This window comes from Peromyscus californicus, unplaced genomic scaffold (genome assembly GCF_007827085.1).
Source record: "Peromyscus californicus insignis strain IS unplaced genomic scaffold, ASM782708v3 Scaffold_11__1_contigs__length_118956290, whole genome shotgun sequence".
Classification (NCBI taxonomy): domain Eukaryota; kingdom Metazoa; phylum Chordata; class Mammalia; order Rodentia; family Cricetidae; genus Peromyscus; species Peromyscus californicus.
Window position 1 is genome coordinate 91,573,936 of NW_026294402.1, and position 19,340 is coordinate 91,593,275.

Genomic DNA, 19,340 nt, shown 5'->3' on the forward strand with positions numbered 1-19,340 from the left:
TCCTCCTCTGTTTCTCTCCAGAAAAGGGCAGGCCTCTCATGGATATAGATATCAGCCAAACATGGCATATCAAGCTGCAGTAAGACTAGACATCTCTTCTCATATTAAGGCTGGACAAGGCAACCCAGTATGAGAAGAGGGGTCCCAAAAGCAGGGACCACTGTTAGGAGTTCCACAAGAAGACTGAGCTACACAACCATAACATATATACAGAGGGCCTAAGATCAGACCCGTGCAGGCTCCTTGTTGGTTCAGTCTCTGTGAGCTCCTTTGAGACTTGGTTAGTTGATTCTGTGGATTTTCTTGTGATGTCCTTGACCCCTCTGGATGCTACAGTCTTTCCTCCCCCTCTTCCCCAGGATTCCCCGAGCTCTACCTAATGTTCTGCGGTAGTTCTCTGCATCTGTTTCCTTCAGTTGCTGCATGAAGCCTCAGTCTATGAGTACAGCAGAATATCATTAGGAATCATTTCATTAACTTTTTCTTTTGCCAGTTGTGTTTGGTAATATCCTAGGTCTCTGGGATATCTAGCCTCTGGATCCTGGCCCTCCACACAGTGTCAGGGGTGGGTTCTCTCTTGTGACATGGGTCTCAAGATAGACTAGTCATTGGCTGGCCACTCCCACAATTTCTGTGCCACCTTCACCCCAGCACATCTGGCAGGAAAAGTTGTAGGTTGAAGGTTTTGTGGCTGGGTTGGTGTCCCAGTCCCTCCACAGGAAGTCTAGACTGGGTGTGGGATGACTCATCCCTAACGGGCTTGAGGGCCAGAGGGCTCAAACAAGTAAAAAAGATGCTTTCCGAGAGCCAGCCTGGGTCTGCCTGATGGTCTTAACAACAACAGCTGAAGCATGATCTGGAGATGACCTGCACCAATGAGAGGCAGCCATGTCACACCAGCAGATGCATATTCATCAGACCCCCCCGCCCCCCAGGGTGGGGTGGAGGGTATATAAGGCTTGCCTCTTCCTGAATAAACTGAGCTTGTTGTTTCGACATTCTCCCGGAGTCTGTGTGGTTTGACTCTGCGCCTACTTGGCCCCTGCCCCCAAAGGGAACAACAGCAAGGACCCTGCTACACCTGGTTACAGGAGATGCAGTTCAGGCTCTGTATCCCTGTTGCTAGGAGTCTTAGCTAGGGTCACCCTTATATATCCCTGGGAGTTTCCATTGTACTGGTTTTCTTGGTGAACTCTGAACCCCCCCCCCCCAAATTCCAGTTGTCTATCTCTCCCTCCATCCTCCCCTACCTGATCCCCCTTCAGTTCTTATCCACACCCACTCCCAGTCCACCCATGATATCATTCTATTTCTCCTTCCCAGGGATAGTCATGTGTACCTTCTCCCTCAAGTCCTCCTTGTTACCTAGCCTCTCTGGGTCTGTGGATTACAGCATGGTTGTCCTTTACTTTACAGCTAATATCCACTTATGAGTGAGTACATACCATGTTGTCTTTCTGGGTCTAGGTTACCTCACTCAGGATGATTTTTTTCTAGTTCCATCCATTTGCCTGCAATTTTCATGATGTCATTGTTTTAACAGCTGAGTAATACTCCATCATGTAAATGTATCACATTTTCTTTATCCATTCTTTGATTGAGGGATATGTAGGTTGTTTTTAGTTTCTGGCTATTACAAATAAAGCTGCCATGAACATATTAAGCAAGTGTCCTAGTGGTAGGATAGAGCATCCTTTGGGTATATGCTTGTCTTAGTTAGGGTTTCTATTGCTGTAAAGAGACACCATGACCTTGGTAACTCTTATAAAGAAAAACATTTGAGGTGGTGGCTTACAGTTAAGAGGTTCAATCCATTATCATCATAGTGGGAGCATGGTGGTGTGCAAGCAGACATAGTGTTGGCTACATCTTGATCAAAAGGCAACAGGAAGTGGACTCAGACACTGGGCAGTATCTTGAGCATAGGAAACCTCAAAGCCTGCCCCCACAGTGACATACTTCCTCCAACAAGGCCATACCCACTCCAACAAAGACACACCTTCTAATACTGCCACTCCTTATGAGCTTATGGAGGCCAATTACATTCAAACTACCACAATGCCCAAGGGATAACTGGGTCTTGAGGTAGATTGATTCCCAATTTTATGAGAAACTGCCATATTGATTCTCAAAGTGGCTATATAAGTTTTCACCCCCACCAGCAGTGGAGGAGTGTTCCCCTAGCTCCACATCCTCTCCAGTATAAGCTGTCACTTCTTTTTTGGTCTTAGCCATTCTGACAGGTATAGAATCTCAGAATCATTTTCATTTGCATTTCCCTGATGGCTAAGGATGTTGAACATTTCTTTAAGTGTTTCTCAGCCATTTGAGATTCTTCTGCTGAGAATTATCTGCTTAAATCTGTACTTTTGTTTTTTGTTTTTTGTTTTTTTTTTTTTTTTTTTTTTTTTGGTTTTTTGAGACAGGGTTTCTCTGTGTAGCTTTGCGCCTTTCCTGGAACTCACTTGGTAGTCCAGGCTGGCCTCGAACTCACAGAGATCCGCCTGGCTCTGCCTCCCGAGTGCTGGGATTAAAGGCGTGCGCCACCACCGCCCGGCAAATCTGTACTTTTGAATTGGATTATTTGGTTTGTTGATGTCTGGTTTCTTGAGTTCTTTATATATTTTGGAGTTCAGCCCGCTCCTGGATATGGAGTTGGTGATGATATTTCTCCATTCTGTGGGCTGATACTTTGTCCTTTTGACAGTGCCCTTTGCCTTACAGAAGCTTTCCAGTTTTGTGAGGTCTCTTTTATTGATTGTTGATCTTAGTGCCTCCAAGTTTGGAATTATGTTCAGGAAGTTGTGTCCTGTGCCAATGCATTCAAGGCTATTCCCCACTTCCTCTTCTATCAGGTTTAGTGTATCTGGCTTTGAGGTCTTTGATCCACTTGGACTTGAATTTTGTTCATTCTGATAGAAATTGATCTATCTGCATTCTTCTACATGCTGACATCCAGTTAGACCAGCACTGTTTGTTGAAGATACTTTTTCCCTCATTGTATAATTTTGGCTTCTTTGTCAAAACAAGGTGTCTATAGCTGTGTGGATTTACTTCTGGGTCTTTGATTTGATTCCATTGATCCACCTGCCTGTTTTTATGCCAATACTCTGTGGTTTTTATTTCTATAGCTCTGTCGTGTGGCTTGAAATCGGGTATGGTGATACCTCTGGAAGTTCTTTTATTGTACATGATTGTTTTAGCTATCCTGGGTTTTTTTGCTTTTCCATATGAAGTCGAGTATTGTTCTTTCAAGGTCTGTAAAGAATTGTGTTGGAATTTTGGTGGGGATTTTGTTGAACCTGTATATTGCTTTTGATAAGATGGCCATTTTTACTATGTTAATTCTGCCAATCCACATGGGAGATCTTTCCATCTTCTCACATCTTCTTCAATTTCCTTCTTCAGAGACTTGAAGTTCTTGTCATATAGGTCTTTTACTTACTTGATTAGTTATTCCAAGATATTTCATATTGTTTGTGGCTGTTGTGAAGGGTGTTGTTTCCATGATTTCTTTCTCAGCTCATTTACCATTTGTATATAGGAGAGCTACTGATTTTTTTTTTTTTTAGTTAATCTTGTATCCAGCCACTTCGTTGAAGGTGTTTATCAGCTGTAGGAGTTCCTTGGTAGAATTTTTTGGTTGCTTATGTATACTACCATATCATCTGATAATAGTGATGTTTTGACTTCTTCCTTTCTAATTTGTATCCCCCTTTGCTCTCCTTCATTATTGCTCTAGCTAAAATTTCAAGTACTACATTGAATAGATATGGGGAGAGTGGACACTTTTTTCTTGTCCCTGATTTTAGTGGAATTGCTTTGTTTCTCTCCATTTAATTTGGATGTTGGCTATCAGCTTGCTGTATATTGCCTTTATTATGTTTAAGTATGTCCCTTTTATCCCTGATCTCTCTAAGGCTTTTATCATGAACAGTTTGTCTTAGTTAGGGTTTCTATTGCTGTGATGAGAAACCGTGAGTACAGCAACTCTTATAAAGGAAAACATTTCTTTTTTTGAGACAGGGTTTCTCTGTGAACTTTGGAGCCTGTCCTGGAACTCACTCTGTAGCCCAGGCTTGCCTTGAACTCACAGAGATCCACCTGCCTCTGCTTCCCAAGTGCTGGAATTAAAGGCATGCGCCACCACTGCCCAGCAAAGGAAAACATTTAACTGTGTTGTCTCACAGTTCAGAGGTTTAGTCCTCTGATGTGGACTTTGCTGTGAGATGTCTTTCTGTACGCTGTGAATATGTGTGGTTCCCATTGGATAAGAAATAAAGTTGCTTTAGCCAATGGCAAGAAAGCTTGCAGTCAGGTGGGAAATCCAAGCAGATATACAGAGAGAAGAAGGGCAGAGTCAGAAGAGACACAAACTCACTGCCCAAGGAGCAACAACATGCCAGCAGACTGGTAATGTCATGACCACGTGGCAACATATAGATGAATATGAACGGGTTTATTTAAGATGAAAGAGCTAGCTAGCACGAAGCTGAAGCCATAGGCCATACAGTTTGTAATTAATATAAGCCTCTGAGTGATTATTTTATAAGTGGCTGCAGGACTATGGGGCCAGGCAGGACCGAGAAACTTCCAACTACATTTATCATCTTGGTGGGACATGTGGTGTGCAGATATGGTGCTAGAGAAGTAGCTGAGAGTACCTACATCTTGCAGGTAACAGTAAGTGGTCTGAGACACTGGGAGGTATCTTGAGCATATATGAGACCGCAAAGCCTTCAGTGACACACTTCCTCCAACATGACCACACCTACTCCAACAAGGCCACACATCCTAATAGTGCCACTCCTTTTAGGGACCATTTTTCTTCAAACCACTGCATTCTACTCCCTGGCCCACAAAGGCTTGAAGCCATATCGTAATGCAGAAATGCATTCAGTCCAACTTCTAAAGTCTCCATGCTCTATAACATCTCAAACTTACTTTAAACTATAAAGTTGAAAGTTGCCAGGTGGCGGTGGCAGGACTTTAATCCCAGCACTCGAGAGGCAGAGCCAGGCGGATCTCTGTGAGTTCAGAGGCCAGCTTGGTCTACAAAGTGAGATCCAGGACAGGCACCAAACTACATAGAGAAACCCTGTCTCAAAAAAAAAAAATTGAAAGTCTCTTCTGAAATTCATGTAATTTTTAAAACTGTAATCCCCTATAAAATCAAAATAAAAAAGCAGATCCCCAACATATAATGGCACAGGACCATTATATGTTACATTACCATTTCAAAATGTAGGCAAGGGAGCACAGAGAAGAAATACTGGACCAAAGCAAGATCAAAAAGCAGCCAAGGAAAACTCCAAATTCTGCATCTCTATGTCTGATGTCAAAACACTCTTCAGCTCTCCAGCTCCTTTCAGGTTTGTTGACTGCAGCACACTTCTTTCTCTTGGGCTGGTTCCACCCCTGTCAGCAGCTTTCCTCTGCAGGTATCCTGTGGCTCTGGCATCTCCAACATCGTGGGGTCTCCAAGGCAATCCAGGCTTCACCTTCACAGCTTCATAAATGACCTCTCTGGGCCTAAATTCAGGGACACCCCTGACACATGCCTGGCCTTAGTGATTTTCCTTAGGTACAGAGGCAGATTCCATAACCTCTTTCTTCTATCCTTGACTCTAAAGCCAGAACCAAACCAAAGCTGCCAAGTTCTGCTGCTTGTTAGGGCTGGAACGTGGCCCCCCTGTTCGATTACATTTTCACTAACTTTCTATTTTCCATGGTTTTCTTTACTGCCTAAGCTTGGCTGTTCTGGAACTTGATCTGTAGAACAGGCTAGCCTCAAACTCAGGGATCTGCCAGCCTCTGACTTTTGAGTGCTGAGATAAAAGGTGTACCCCACCACACCTGGCTCTAAGATTTTCTTTAGTTTCTTTCCACAAGTTGGAAACTTAACTGGGTAGGATCTTTCCCTGAGGTCACCACTCCCTTTATTTCACTTCTCAATCTGTTTATCTCTGTGAATATAGGATTTAGCTCTATTTTACTTCCTGGTGTCTCCTTTTTCAGTCTGTACAATCTGTATTTTTATTTGCTCAGCCTGCTCCTTTTCATTATAAATCTTCATCAGAGTTAACACTAATAACCCCTTGACAGAGTCTATACTAGTTTGTTTTGAGATTTTCTCTGCCAACGGAACTAATTGAAAAAGTCTTCACTTTAGTTTCAGACAGACTTTTTGGACAAAGGCAAAAAGCAGCCACATTCTTCACCAAAATATGACAAGACTGGTCTCTAGGCCACATTTAACATTCTTCTCCTCTGAAATATCTTGATCCAGGTACCCACAGTTCAAACCACACTCAGCACCACTGTCTTCCATGCTCCTGCTGGTATTGCCCATTAGGCAGTGCTTACAGCATTCCACTGCTTTTGTAGCCCAAACTCCCAAAGTCCAATTTCCTCCAAATAAAAACATGGTCTGGCCTATCACAGCAATACCCATGCCTGGTACCAACTTCTGTCTTAGGGTATCTATTGTTGTGAAGAGACACCATGACCACGGCAACTCTTAGAAAGGAAAACATTTAATTGTGGTGGCAGCTTACAGTGCAGAGGTTCAGTTCATTATCATCATGGTGGGACATGGTGGCATACAGGTAGACATGGTGCTGGAGAAGTAGCTAAGAGTCCTTATATCTTGCAGGCAATGGTAAGTAGTCTATGACACTGGGCAGTATTTGAGCATCTATGAGACCTCAAAGCCTACCTCTACAGTGACACACTTCCTCCAACAAGACCACACCTACTCTAACAAGGCCACACCTCCTAATAGTGCCACTCCCTTTGGGGGCCAGTTTCCTTCAAACTTCCACAGGGGGTGGTGGTGGATTTCGTCAAATGCCTTTTCAGCATCTAGTGAAATGATCTTGTGATTTTTTTTCTGTCAGTTTGTTTATATGGTGGATTATATTGGCAGATTTTCATATGTTGAACTATCCCTGCATTCCTGGGATATGGCCTACTTGATCATGATGTGATCTTGGATTTGGTTTCTAAGTATTTTATTGAGTATTTTTGCATCAATTTTCATGATTCAAATTGGTGTGTAATTCTCTTTCTTTGTTGAGTCTTTGTGTGGTTTGGGTATTAGAGTGACTGTGGCCTCATAAAATGAGTTTGGCAATGTTCCTTCTGTTTTTATTTTGTAGAATAATTTGAGAAGTATTGGTATTTGCTCATCTTTGAAAGTTTTTATAGAATTCTGTGCTGAAACTGCCTGGCCCTGAACTTTTTTTGGTAGGGAGATTTTAATGACTACTTTTATTTCCTTAGGGGTTATAGGTCTATTTAAATTCTTTATCTGATCTTGATTTAACTTTGGTAAATGGTATATATTAAAAAATTTGTCCATTTCTTTTAGATTTTCCAATTTTGTGGAGTACAGGTTGAAGTATGATGACCTAATGATTCTTTGTATTTCCTCTGTGTCTGTTGTTATATCCCCCTTTTGGTTTCTGATTTTGTTGATTTGGATATTCTCTCTCTTCTTTTTAGTTAGTTTGGGCAAGAGTTTGTCTATCTTGTTGATTTTCTCATAGAACCAACTCTTTGTTTCATTGATTTTTTGTAGTATTCTCTGTGTTTCTATTTTTATTAATTTTAGTCCTCAGTTTGGTTATTTCCTGGTGTCTACTCCTCTTGGGTGTGTCTGATTCTTTTTTGTGCTAGAGCTCTAGGTGTGTGTTATGTCAATAGTATGAGATCTTTGTAATTTCTTTATGAGACACTTAGTACTACAAACTTTCCTCTTATCACTGCTTTCATTGTGTCCCATAAGTTTGGGTATGTTGTGCATTCATTTTCATTGAATTCTAGGAAGTCTTTAATTTCTTTCTTTCTTTCTTTCTTCCTTGACTCAGTATCATTCAATAGAGAGTTGTTCAGTTTCCATGAGTTTCTAGACTTTTGTTGTTTCTGTTGTTGTTTAAATACAACTTTAATCTGTGGTGGTCTGATAAGATACAGGGTTTTTTGTTTTGTTTTATTTCTATTTTTTTTCAAATTCCTTGTGCCTGTTTAGATTTGCTTTCTGATCAAGTATGTGGTCAATTTTGGAGAATGTTCCATGAGGTGCTGAGAAGAAAATGCATTCTTTTGTATTTTTGTGAAATGTTCTGAAGATATTTGTTAGGTCTATTTGTTTCATAACATCTGTTAATTCAATTATTTTTCTGTTTAGTTTCTGTCTTGATAATCTGTCTATTGATGAGAGTGGGGTGTTGAAATCTCTCACTACTAATGTGTGGGGTTTGATGTGTGATTTAAGCTTCAGTAATGTTTCTTTTACAAATGTGAATGCCCCAACATTTGGTGCATAGATGTTCAGAATTGAAACATCATCTTCGTGGATTTTTCCTTTGATGAATATAAAGTGTCCTTCCCCATATCTTTTGCTTAATTTTGGTTTTTGTTGGAAGTCTATTTTGTTAGATATTAGAATGGCTACATCAGCTTGCTACTTGGGTCCATTTGCTTGGAAAATCTTTTTCTAACCCTTTGTTCTCAAGAAATATCTATCTTTGATGTTGAGGTATGTTTTCTTATATGCAGCAGAAGGATGGATCCTGTTTTCACATCCATTCTGTTAGCCTGTGTCTTTTTATTGGGGAATTGAGTCCATGGATATTGAGAGATATTAATGACTAATGATTGTTAATTACTGTTATTTTGTTGTTGTTTGTTTGTATGTGTGTGTGTGTGTGTGTGTGTGTGTGTGTATGTGAGAGAGAGAGAGAGAGAGAGAGAGAGAGAGAGAGAGAGAGAGAGAGAATGTGTATTTCATTGCTTTTGTTTTTGCTGGTGTGAAATTATTCATTTCCTGTGTTTTCTTGGGTGTAGTTAACCTCCTTAGGCTGGAATTTTCCTTCTAGCACCTTCTGTAGGGCTGAATTTGTGGATAGATATTGTTCAAATTTGACTTCGTCATGGAATATCTTGTTTTCTCCATCTATGGTGATTGGAAGTTTTGGTTTGTATTCTCTTAGAGTCTGCAAGACATCTGTCCAGGCTCTTTTGGATTATAGAGTCTCCATTGAGAAGTCAGCTGTAATTCTAATATATCTGCCTTTATATGTTAATTTGGCCTTTTCCTCTTGCAGCTTTTAATATTCTTTTTGGTCTGTATGTTTCATGTTTTGATTATTATGTGGTGTGGGGACTTTTCTTTTCTGGTCCAATCTATTTGATGTTCTGTAAGCTTCTTGTACCTTTCTAGGTATGTCCTTTTTAGGTTAGGAAAAATTTCTTTTATGATTTTGTTGAAAATATTTTCTGGAGCTTTGAGCTGGGAATCTTCTATCCTTATTATTCTTAAGTTTGATCTTTTTGTGGTGCCCCAGATTTCCTGGGTGTTTTGTCAGGAACTCTTTAGATTTAACATTTTCTTTGACTGATGCATGTAGGCAGAAGTTTCTGAGGCTTAATATTACTTACAAATGTTCAGCTTGTTGCTCAGACTTATTGCAAACTAGCTCTTACACTTAAATTAATCCATAATTCTTATCTATTTTTAGCCATGTGTATTGGTTCCTTTTCGTAAACCGGCCTTCTCATCTTGCTTCCTCTGTGCTTGGCTGGTGACTCCTTGACTCCGCCCTCCTTCTTCCCAGCATTCTCAGTTTGGCTTTCCTGCCTAATTTCCTGCCCAGCTACTGGCCAGTCAGTGTTTTATTAAACCAGTTTGACTGACAAATCTTTACAGTGTACAAGAGGATTATTCCACAGCAGATGCATCAATTTCTTCTACTATATATTTTGTGCCCAAGATTCTCTCTTCTATCTCTTGTATTCTGTTGGTGATGCTTGTGTCTGTAGTTCCTGTTCACTTACATAGATTTTCCGTCTCCAGGATTCCCTCAGTTGAATTTTCTTTATTGCTTCTATTTCTATTTTCAGGTCTTGAACAGTTTTATTTATTTCCTTCACCTGTTTGTGTTTTCCTGGATTTCTTTAAGGGATTCATTCATTTTCTCTTCAAGGGCCTCTATCATCTTCATAAGATTGGACTTAAGGTCATTTTCTTGTGCTTCCACTTGGTGGAATATCCAGGGCTTGCTGTAGTAGGGTAGATGGGCTCTGGTGGTGTCGTATTGCTCTGGCTGTGGTTGATTGTGTTCTTTCCCTAGACTCTAGTCATCTGGTCTTCTCACTGAAGGACCTGTGGTTCTGGTGACCAGGGAGTCTTCAGGTCCAGTAGAGTGTTTCCACTGGGGTTTTGGTGGCCCATGTAGCCTCTGAGGTTGCAGGTACTGGCTTGGTCTCTAGGGTTCTTAGTACCAGCTTGGTCTCTGGCAGAGCAGGGGTCTTCTGTTGGAGTTGTGGGCTGGAATATGGAGCCAAGGGGAGGGGTTTCTATTGGTGATAACTGGGCAGGCTCTAAGGAGTGTTAGCAGGCAGAAGGGGTGGGGTCTCCAGTAGAGCAGGAGTTTTCTGCCAGAGTTGTGGGTTGGGATAGGGAGCCCAGGGGAGGAGGAGGTCCTGTCTGCTTTTCTAATCTTTATGTAGAACAGTGGATATCTTTCTATGCCAACACATATAAACTTCTCCCATTGCTATTTATGACTTTACGGTATTTAAAGTAAGGCTGTATCACCATTTAACCAAGACCTTGGATGGTATACATTGAGAAATGTGTGTGTGTGTGTGTGTGTGTGTGTGTGTGTGTGTGTGTGTGTGTGGTTGTTGTTGTAAGCAATATATGATATATCTATATATCTTTATACACATATTACTTTCATAGGACATATTCTTAAAAGTGAGATTGCCAAAACAGTAATAAACTCTTACCTCTTACAAAGATTGTACTAATTTTTATTTTTTTTATGGGAAGAAAGCTCAACATAATATTTTCATATAACTTTTCTGTACAGCTGCTGTTGTAGGAGACATTATTCTTTGTCACCTTTTACAGACTGGCAGTTCTGATGTAAAAATTGGAAGCCCGAGTGGTCAATCTGATTTAGACTTGAGAGGATATAGTGAGGAAAAATACCACGGTTGCCCCCTTCCTTCCTATCCTGTCTCTAAATTTTGCTGTGCACACGCTGATGGACAGCGAGAGATTGAAAGGCTGTCTCCAGGCTGGAGGAGAGCACAGGGATCGGAAGTGTAGGCTTGGCAGCCACAGCAGGTGAAGCCTATTCCTTGAGTCCACCTAGTACACAGGGTGTGGCCACAGTGGGGACAGTCATTCAACCAGCAGCCACTTAATGGACTGGGCAGACTTCAGGCTGTGATTATATCAAGGGCTCCTGAAAATGTCATGTACACCATGGAACAGAAGAGCGGTGTATTCACTGGTAGTAATAGGCAGTAGCCAAGCATCCAATTTTTGCTATCTCTCCTGTTTGCTTTCCTAGTATAAGAACTTAAAAACATTCCCGACACATTTCTTTTCTGATTATTGAATAAATATATTCTCCTTTGAAACTAGAAGAAAAGCACAAAGATACAGGATAAGATTTGCTCGTAATCTCTCCCTGCAGGGGCTGAAGGAACAGATGCTGGTGTTTGGCGCTGACATTACACACATGCAGCTGGCTCTCTGCACCCACAGGCTCTTCATCCAGAGAGCCAACCAACCGTGGGTCCTGATTTAAATATTTCTGATCTAAAAATATTAGATCAGAATGCACTGGTACTGAACAGGCATAGATTTTTTTTATTGTTATGATTCCCTGCATAACACCTATTTACATAGCGTTTACACTGTGTTGGGTATTATATGTCATCAAGAGATGAACTGACATAAATGAGAAGATGTAAGCAGGTTATGTGCAAATGCACGATTTACGTAAGGGACCTGAACACCTGCATATCTTGGTGTCAGGGAGGGTGGCATGGGCCAGGGGGATGGGTGGGCCCAGAAACCAGTCCCTTCACATATTGAGGTAACCATGTACCGCCCCCTAGTGGAATTGTTTTGAATTGCAGTTACTCAGGTGATTATTTACAAATGAATGAAAGGAGAAAACATGTTCCCTATTTCTCAAGAAAGAAGCTTCTGGAAGCTTACACATGGGATCTGAGAGTAGAGAAGAAGCACAGGCTTGGGACTGGAGGAGGCTGCCTAGAGCAGGATTGTCCACAGGTGCTGGAGAGGCTTCAGGAGGAGGTCATGCAACAGCTTGCTGTTGTTGATGTAGGTGTTCATGTTTTCATTAACTGAAGCCAAGTCCATCAAAAGTGGTGTAAACAGGTCATTTTGATTGCTTGCTGGTGTGGAGGAAAATTAAAACAGGCTCCCCATATTTGAAAAATAGGCAAAGTTTTTTTTTAAGTGAACACACATACACACACACACACATACACACACACATGCACACGCATGCACACACACACACAAACACACGCATGCATGCACATGCACGAACACTCGTATGCATGCATGCACATGTGTGGGCATGTGCTTGGAAAGAGCAAGATAGAAGGAAAAAGAAACCTAAACAAGGAAACTAACAGACCCTCTTTGTGTCTGAGAGTTGGGAAAGCATGGGAAACAGGCCAAGTAGCTGTGAGCAGAGGGACCCAAGAATGTGGAGATGGGATTTGTTTGCAGGCATTAAGGAAAAGGGCCCTTGGATGTGGCATGATTTGCTTCTCTTTGAAGCATGCTCTCAAGGTTTCCATTTTAATTACATCAGTTGTGACTAGAGGCACACTGCTCAGGCATTGCCTAGGCAACCCTCGTCATGGATGCCCACTCTGGGCAGAGGCCAGGGAGAGGGCGGCTGGACCACAGCAGGGATTTCTGACCCTGCCACATTTGAGGGGCTCCTTAAATGTCAACATATTCCATTATCCCCACAGGCAGGCACTTGTGCTTTTAGCGGCTCTTTGTGTTTTGTATTTGTTGACACAGGGGTGGCGCCTACCCTTGACAACAGAGCTCAGGTGTAGGCTCCTAGTGTGCCTGGGCTCTTGGAGTCCTTGGGTTGCTCTTGGGCCCAAATGTTGATCCTTTAAGGCCAAGAGACCTCTGGAAGTCATTTATGGTGAAGATGGTGATGAGCCCCTCAAGATGTCCTGGGAAAAAGCACAAAGGGACCTTTTCATGATGGTCTTAGAGCAGAATCAAGCTAGTAGCAGGCATGTTGTAGTGCAGGCCTCTGGGTCTGGAACTGAACTTTCGTTATTATTATTTTTTTCCTTTTTCATTCGTTCTTTTTTTTTTTTGAGATATGGTTTTGCTATATAGCCAAAGTTGGCCTAGCGCTCACTATGTAACTCAGGCTGGCTTTGAACTCTTTTGATTCTCCTGCCTCAGACTCCCGAGTGCTGAGATCACAGGTGTGAGCTACTGTGCCCAGTTTTAGGGCTTCCTCACTGCACTCCTGCACAAAATCACTTGTGTTTGTGAATTTCTCTGGGGTCGGCCATTTTCCCAGAGTCTCACAAATTCAGGAATCTTCAGTGGTTCTGCACTCTTGCCTCGGCCTCAGCAGAGGCGGCCACATGGAGACTGTGGGATGGTGACATTGCATACATTGCCACCGTCTCATTAGTGAGCACTGCATTAGGAGCCACGATCGAGACGGGACTTGTTCTCATCCTGTGTCCACGTGAGCTGTGGGACTCCTTCCCCGTGGGGTTTCCTGTCTTCTTTTGCAGTTACAGCCAAGGCCAAGAAAGTGAAAGAATGACAGGATCCCTCAGGGAGTGGCAGAGAAGGACTGAGGAGGGCACACTTGACTTCGCTGTTTTTTCAAATGACCATCAAATAAGGTACCTTCTGGGAATCCCACACATGTACCAGGCATCTTGCCATCCAGGATGCTACTGGAGAGCTGGGAAAGAAGAGCGTGCTTCTGTAGGTGAGGCCAACCCACCGGGCACTGAGGTGAGGTCTCCCATCACAAGTGTGGTCTTCTTGCCTTTCCTTCAGCATATTGTCTCAAGAGAAGTCGACGCTTGCCTCTCTGTAAACCATAACCATTCGTGTTTGCCCTCAGCAGACCTGGGGCTTGTTTTGAGCTGGGAAACAAACACTAGTCAAAGGCACTGAGTGCCTGGCTCAGGACACGTGTTTACTCTTCTCGTCAGCAATGGCCACCTAAGCCCATGACTGACATGAGACAACAATGCAGGGGGAGAGGGAGAGAAACGGCCTGTCTGCAATGATCAGAAAGCATGCAGAAAGGGCTACAGCATGCAGAGAGGGCCACAGCGTGCAGAAAGGGCTACAGCATGCAGAGAGGGCCACAGCATGCAGAAAGGGCTACAGCATGCAGAGAGGGCCACAGCGTGCAGAAAGGACCACAGCATGCAGAAAGGACCACAGCATGCAGAAAGGACCACAGCATGCAGAAAAGGCCACAGCATGCAGAAAAGGCCACAGCATGCCGAAAGGGTTGCAGCATGCTGGCAGGGTAGCATTGGAGTTGAGAGGTTGATCTGGTCTATTCCTGAGAGTGAGGATGTTTTCCTCAACTCGGTGTCCCGAGCACCTGCGCAGTACTTTAAACCTAGCACTTTGCTCTGAGAAATCTAAACGTTTAGCTGATTAGCCAGTCCTCATATGATAATAAGGGGAGAAGAGACACAGTTTGCAGTTATCAGAACCCCTGCTGGAACCGGCCTAAGCCACAAAGGCGGACTTGATTGTGGGTTGGTCCTGTTGCAGGACCGGAACAGAGCAGCTCCCCTTCCGCCTCTCACCTCAGTTGCTTTGGGTCTTCACTTTTGTTCTGGACATTCTGTGAGCTTCCTAGTCTTGGCTGTGAGACAGGTTGAAGACAAAGTGTGACCTTCACCCATCACAGGCTCCCGGGCCTTGGCCGTCCTCTTCCCTTAACATCTCCATGCCACTTTTATGCCGTGTGGCCTCCCGGTGCTTCTGTGCCCTCTCTAGTAAAACGGAGTCAACAATGCCCACATCATAGGCTAGCCATGAGCATTAAAGGAACCAACATATGCAAAATGCTTGGTGCAGTGCCTGGAACACAGTTAAATACCAGTTTCTACTTTTTACCTCTGTTACTCATTTCCAGCTCCGCACATGCTCTCCAATCCTCATTAATCGTGGGATAAACTCATAACTCTTTTCATGGACCCGGCACTCTGGCCTCCAGCACCCTCATGTCTCATTCATGTATCTGACATATGAGTCTCCCACTCCTCTCTGGTCTATTCCCCTCCCTTATAAACCCATCCTCTCTCTGCTCCTCTAACTCCCTTATTTTTGTGACCCTAAGAATGTCCCACTCGTTCTGTGAAGCTTGAACTGGCCCTGTGAAGCCCACCAGAATGAGACTTAGTGCTCTTTACCGTTTCCCGAATGTTGGCCCGTGGGGTGGGAGGGGCAGGCCCATTTTGGGCCAGGCTGATGCTCTTATGGCTTAGTTTTTATTGAGTGGATTTGTTGTCTGTTTTAGTACTTAGCGAGAACCTTCCTGTGTCTGACTTTATTAAGATGAAAGGCTCCCTTTATTATGGCTTTCTTGGAAGAAAAAAAATCAAAGAAAAAAGCCTCCAAACAGCCACAGTTTTATAGAGAAAGCATTATTTCTGAGCTAACTGATTTTTTTTTATTCATGAAAAAAAATTTAGAAATTGTAGCTCCTGGTGAAGCCATGCAGACCCACAGCCGCTCAACTCTGCTTTGAACCTGTTTTTGTCAACTCCTTCAACTCTAGTTTCTAGGGCAGGGTTGGCATGGCATTAACAGGTGCCCTTTGGGCATCTCTCCAAAAATATATCTTCCTTTAGAGTTGGTTAATTATTTGCCCAGAACATCTACATAACCCATCTTCTGGGTGTTCACTGGCAAAGAAGCCAAAACAGCCTCATGGACCACTTGGAAGGGAGGACAGGGAAATCCGACTGCTCTGTGTTCGACACACCAGCCTGCAGCTTTAACTGCCTCCCTTCTGCATTGATGGGTGGCAGACTGATGCAGGGACTGCAGGTGTGCGTGCTGGCAGGCGTGTACAAGATCGTGTCTGTGTTTCTGTGTGAGTACAGGTGCTCACAGGACTCCCAGAATGTATCTCCTGTGGGGAAGAGGGACTGGTCCTGACAATTGCTTTCCCAGGAATCTGTGTGTTTGACAGAGCTGGGATTTTTCAGGGTTTGTGGGGTTCTTATCACTTTGAGGTCACAGCACCTTCTTGCTTGTGCATGTGGCCCTGCTGGGCCACCGGGCTCTCTCTTCTCTTCTCTTAGCTTAAACTTAGGCCATTCCCATATTGTCAGTTAGGCTCATGCTGAGTGGAGTCTGAGAGGAGTAGCTAGCTCTGCAGATGATGGTGGTAGTCTAAATGATAGCAACATTTCCCTATAATCCTACTGGGGTTTTCAGAACCTGATCAGGGCCTGGACCTCTGCATAAAGACTCTGTGACTGTGAAACTCATTTGGATTTGAAACTTAGGCCAAGTCAGGTCAGAGCACAGCTTTTCAGTTCAGCTATTGTCTTGTGGTTTAGAAGCAGCCTGAAGATAAGAAGTAGCTTTGCAGGGTTTCTGGTCCACCCTGCAGAGCCTAGCTATGTCCAGAACACTCGCGTGTCACTGGTATTCTAGAACACAGCCGTATCCCCCAAGTTAGTGTTCACAGCCCCCAGGTCCAGCTCTAGACTTGCCTAATGGCAGTTTTTAAGCTGTTGATTCTTGACTCTGAAGCGACCTTTGTGTACCATCTGGCGACAATGGGGCTGCCCCCAGACAGGTGGTGTTTTTCCTTTGCCAGACGACATTTCCAGGGTCTTCTATAGGGGACAAAAATGCCTATAAGAGAGAGAAAGAAGTTCTTTCTGCTTGCTCACTTTTTTTTTTTTTTTTTTTTTTTTTGCATGATATCAGTGCAGGAGGCAATGGTGGGTAAAGATGTGGCTTCTGATGCCAACTTTCTATTTGTCCCTCTGTTCCTGGCGTCAAGCCCTGTGGAAGCTCCTAAGACATACCTGTAACCAACTGTACATACCCCGTCCTCAGAAAGCTGAGTCAGAGTTCGGAGACCCTGATAATCTCTCCATTCATCTCCAGACCCTCAGAGTTGTCAGTGAGGACTGCCACTGTTTTCCCAATGTCCCCTTCTGGACTCTGTCCTCCAGTGCCTGTTTAACCAATTCCCCCCATTCAGTTCTCTGTTAAAATAATGGGGGTGGTGGTAGGGGGGAGTGGATGCTGCTGTCATGACTCAGTTGACCGATGCATACCCAGCGATGTCTGTTGTGTTCTCCTTGGCTGTCCCTCAAGCATTTATGTCATACTTTAATTGCCTAAAGCACAACTTTCTGGTATTTTCCTTTTCCAGCTGGATGTGCCAATCCACTAGTGCTTACGTCACCCCTGCCCACTTGTGCACCCCACTGGTCAGGAGGACTGCTGTTCCACCTGGAATCTCTCCCCAGACCAGGCAACTGCAGACAACCCTCCTGTCGTCCCTCAGCCCCCTCAGTCCATTTCACTAGCAGGTCGTGAACGGGGCAGAATGGCGCCTTGTTTTACACCTGTTCTTGTGGCTTCAGAGGCGCTCACACCCTGGATGCTCTTAGGTCCCTGCAGAGGCTCCTTTCCTGGCCCACTCTTCCCTTGCTTTCTGGACCCCAGCCTCCCCGCTTTGCCCATTTTCCCAGCACACTTGCTGCTTCAAGGCCAACTTGATGCCTACTGCCTTTTTGTGCGGAACACTCTTCTCCTCTGCTCACACCCGGCTGGCCCCTTCTTACTCTTGGGGAAGTAGCTTCAGGTTTTTAAGGAAAGACCCTGTCCAGAGTTCACACTTTCCAGGCCCTGCCTCTTTCTTTTCTAGGGCTTCCAGTCGTTTCTAATCAGCTGTGTGCCTACACCTTTCCTCACTTGATTAGTCCCACCCGTTAAATCAGAAGATTGGCAGGGTGGGCACTGGGTCTGTTTAATTTGGCGCCACGTTCCCATAGTCACCCCCACACACACCATTACAGATGTGCTAAGGAAGAGGGTGAGTTTGAATGGGTCTTTAAGGAAAAGAAGAAGCAAGAAAACTTAACTAGCAACTGCTCTGCCACACAGAGATGTTTTCAGGTGTTCTCTGCTACCCATCCCTTCCCGAGCCACAGCACTTCCTGTAAAGAAAGGGGTTCCTGTAAAGATGGTGCAATGTGTAACCATGTGGAGAAAATGGCTTGACATGGCAGTGTGTGTGTGTGTGTGTGTGTGTGTGTGTGTGTGTGTGTGTGTGTAAATGTGTGTTGAAGTATGTCTTGATTATATTTAGGACACTTGCACAGTACTAAAACACATACACTGTTTGTCCCTCAAGCATGGTCCTCAGAGGGGGATTTCCATGTGGATTATAGCTTCAAGGACCAAAGGAGGGATGGACAGGAGTGTCTGCGTTGTTTAGAAACTCAGCTTGCCTTTGGAAGACTCAGCTCCTGCTTTGGCGGCTTCTCAGAGACCTCAGTTTCTTTAGCACGCACAGGCAAGTCCAAGTCCACGTGGTCTTTGGAGAGGTAGCATCTGGATGTATGGATTCTTTAATTCCAGCCTAGTCCTTGTTGGTGCCGTGAGTAGGTGCGATCATTATAATGTGATATTCACACAGTTGATTTTTTAAAGTTTAATTTCACTTTAGTTTGTCAGTGGTAGAATCCCTGCTGGCATGTCATTTAATTTGCTTCCTGTGCTAATGATGATTCTGAAGCTTTTCAAAGAAATGATGATATGATAATACCAAATTTGACGGTGGATTCGAGCCATCATCTATAGGGATGGGATCACAACAAAGCTCCCTGGGGCATCCATTCTTGTAATGTGTACCAGGAATCCTACTGCTTCTGCTTTGCTCTGGGATACAGAGGAGCGAGAAGAGGAAGGCCTAGCCCTTTTTTCTGGGCCAGAGGCAGACTGCAGATGCTGGGCAAAAGCTGTGGGAAGACACAGGCTTAATAATTAGGAAGAGCACGCTCACAGTGTTGGCTGCTCCATATTGAGATAGATTACATGTTGAGGAAAAGCATTTCTCATCAATCACTGACTGGCTCAGACACACATAGACAGTTTAGGCCATCACTAGAATGAACACCCAGGGGTCCCCACTTCTAGACAGAACACTCCTTACCACCCAGGTACATGCCACTGTGGAATTCTGAGCCCAGGGTTGGACCTGAGCTGATAGAGACCTGAAGACTTGCTGCTTTTTCTCTTAGTTTCATCATAATGAACCAATCACAGGAGGTTATGATGTCAGACATCTCCTTTTATTGGCTTTTAGGAGACTCCTTTTGGAAAACCCAGAGGTACTGGAAACATTCATCTACAACCTCTTTGAAGAATGTGGTGAGAAAAATACATACATATAATAAAGATATGTCTATGAGCAGTGCAGTTCCGAGGGGTGTTCAAAGGC

General features: G+C 43.8%; 1 long non-coding RNA gene across 1 annotated transcript in view; it reads left to right on the forward strand.

The window, feature by feature from the left end:
- The window catches only part of LOC128097268 (uncharacterized), a 50,265-nt gene that overhangs the window by 13,586 nt on the left and 17,339 nt on the right, over positions 1–19,340 (forward strand). Inside the window, exon 4 of the long non-coding RNA XR_008213827.1 lies at positions 19,206–19,270. This is a non-coding gene — a long non-coding RNA (uncharacterized LOC128097268). The remainder of the gene's footprint in view (positions 1–19,205; positions 19,271–19,340) is intronic.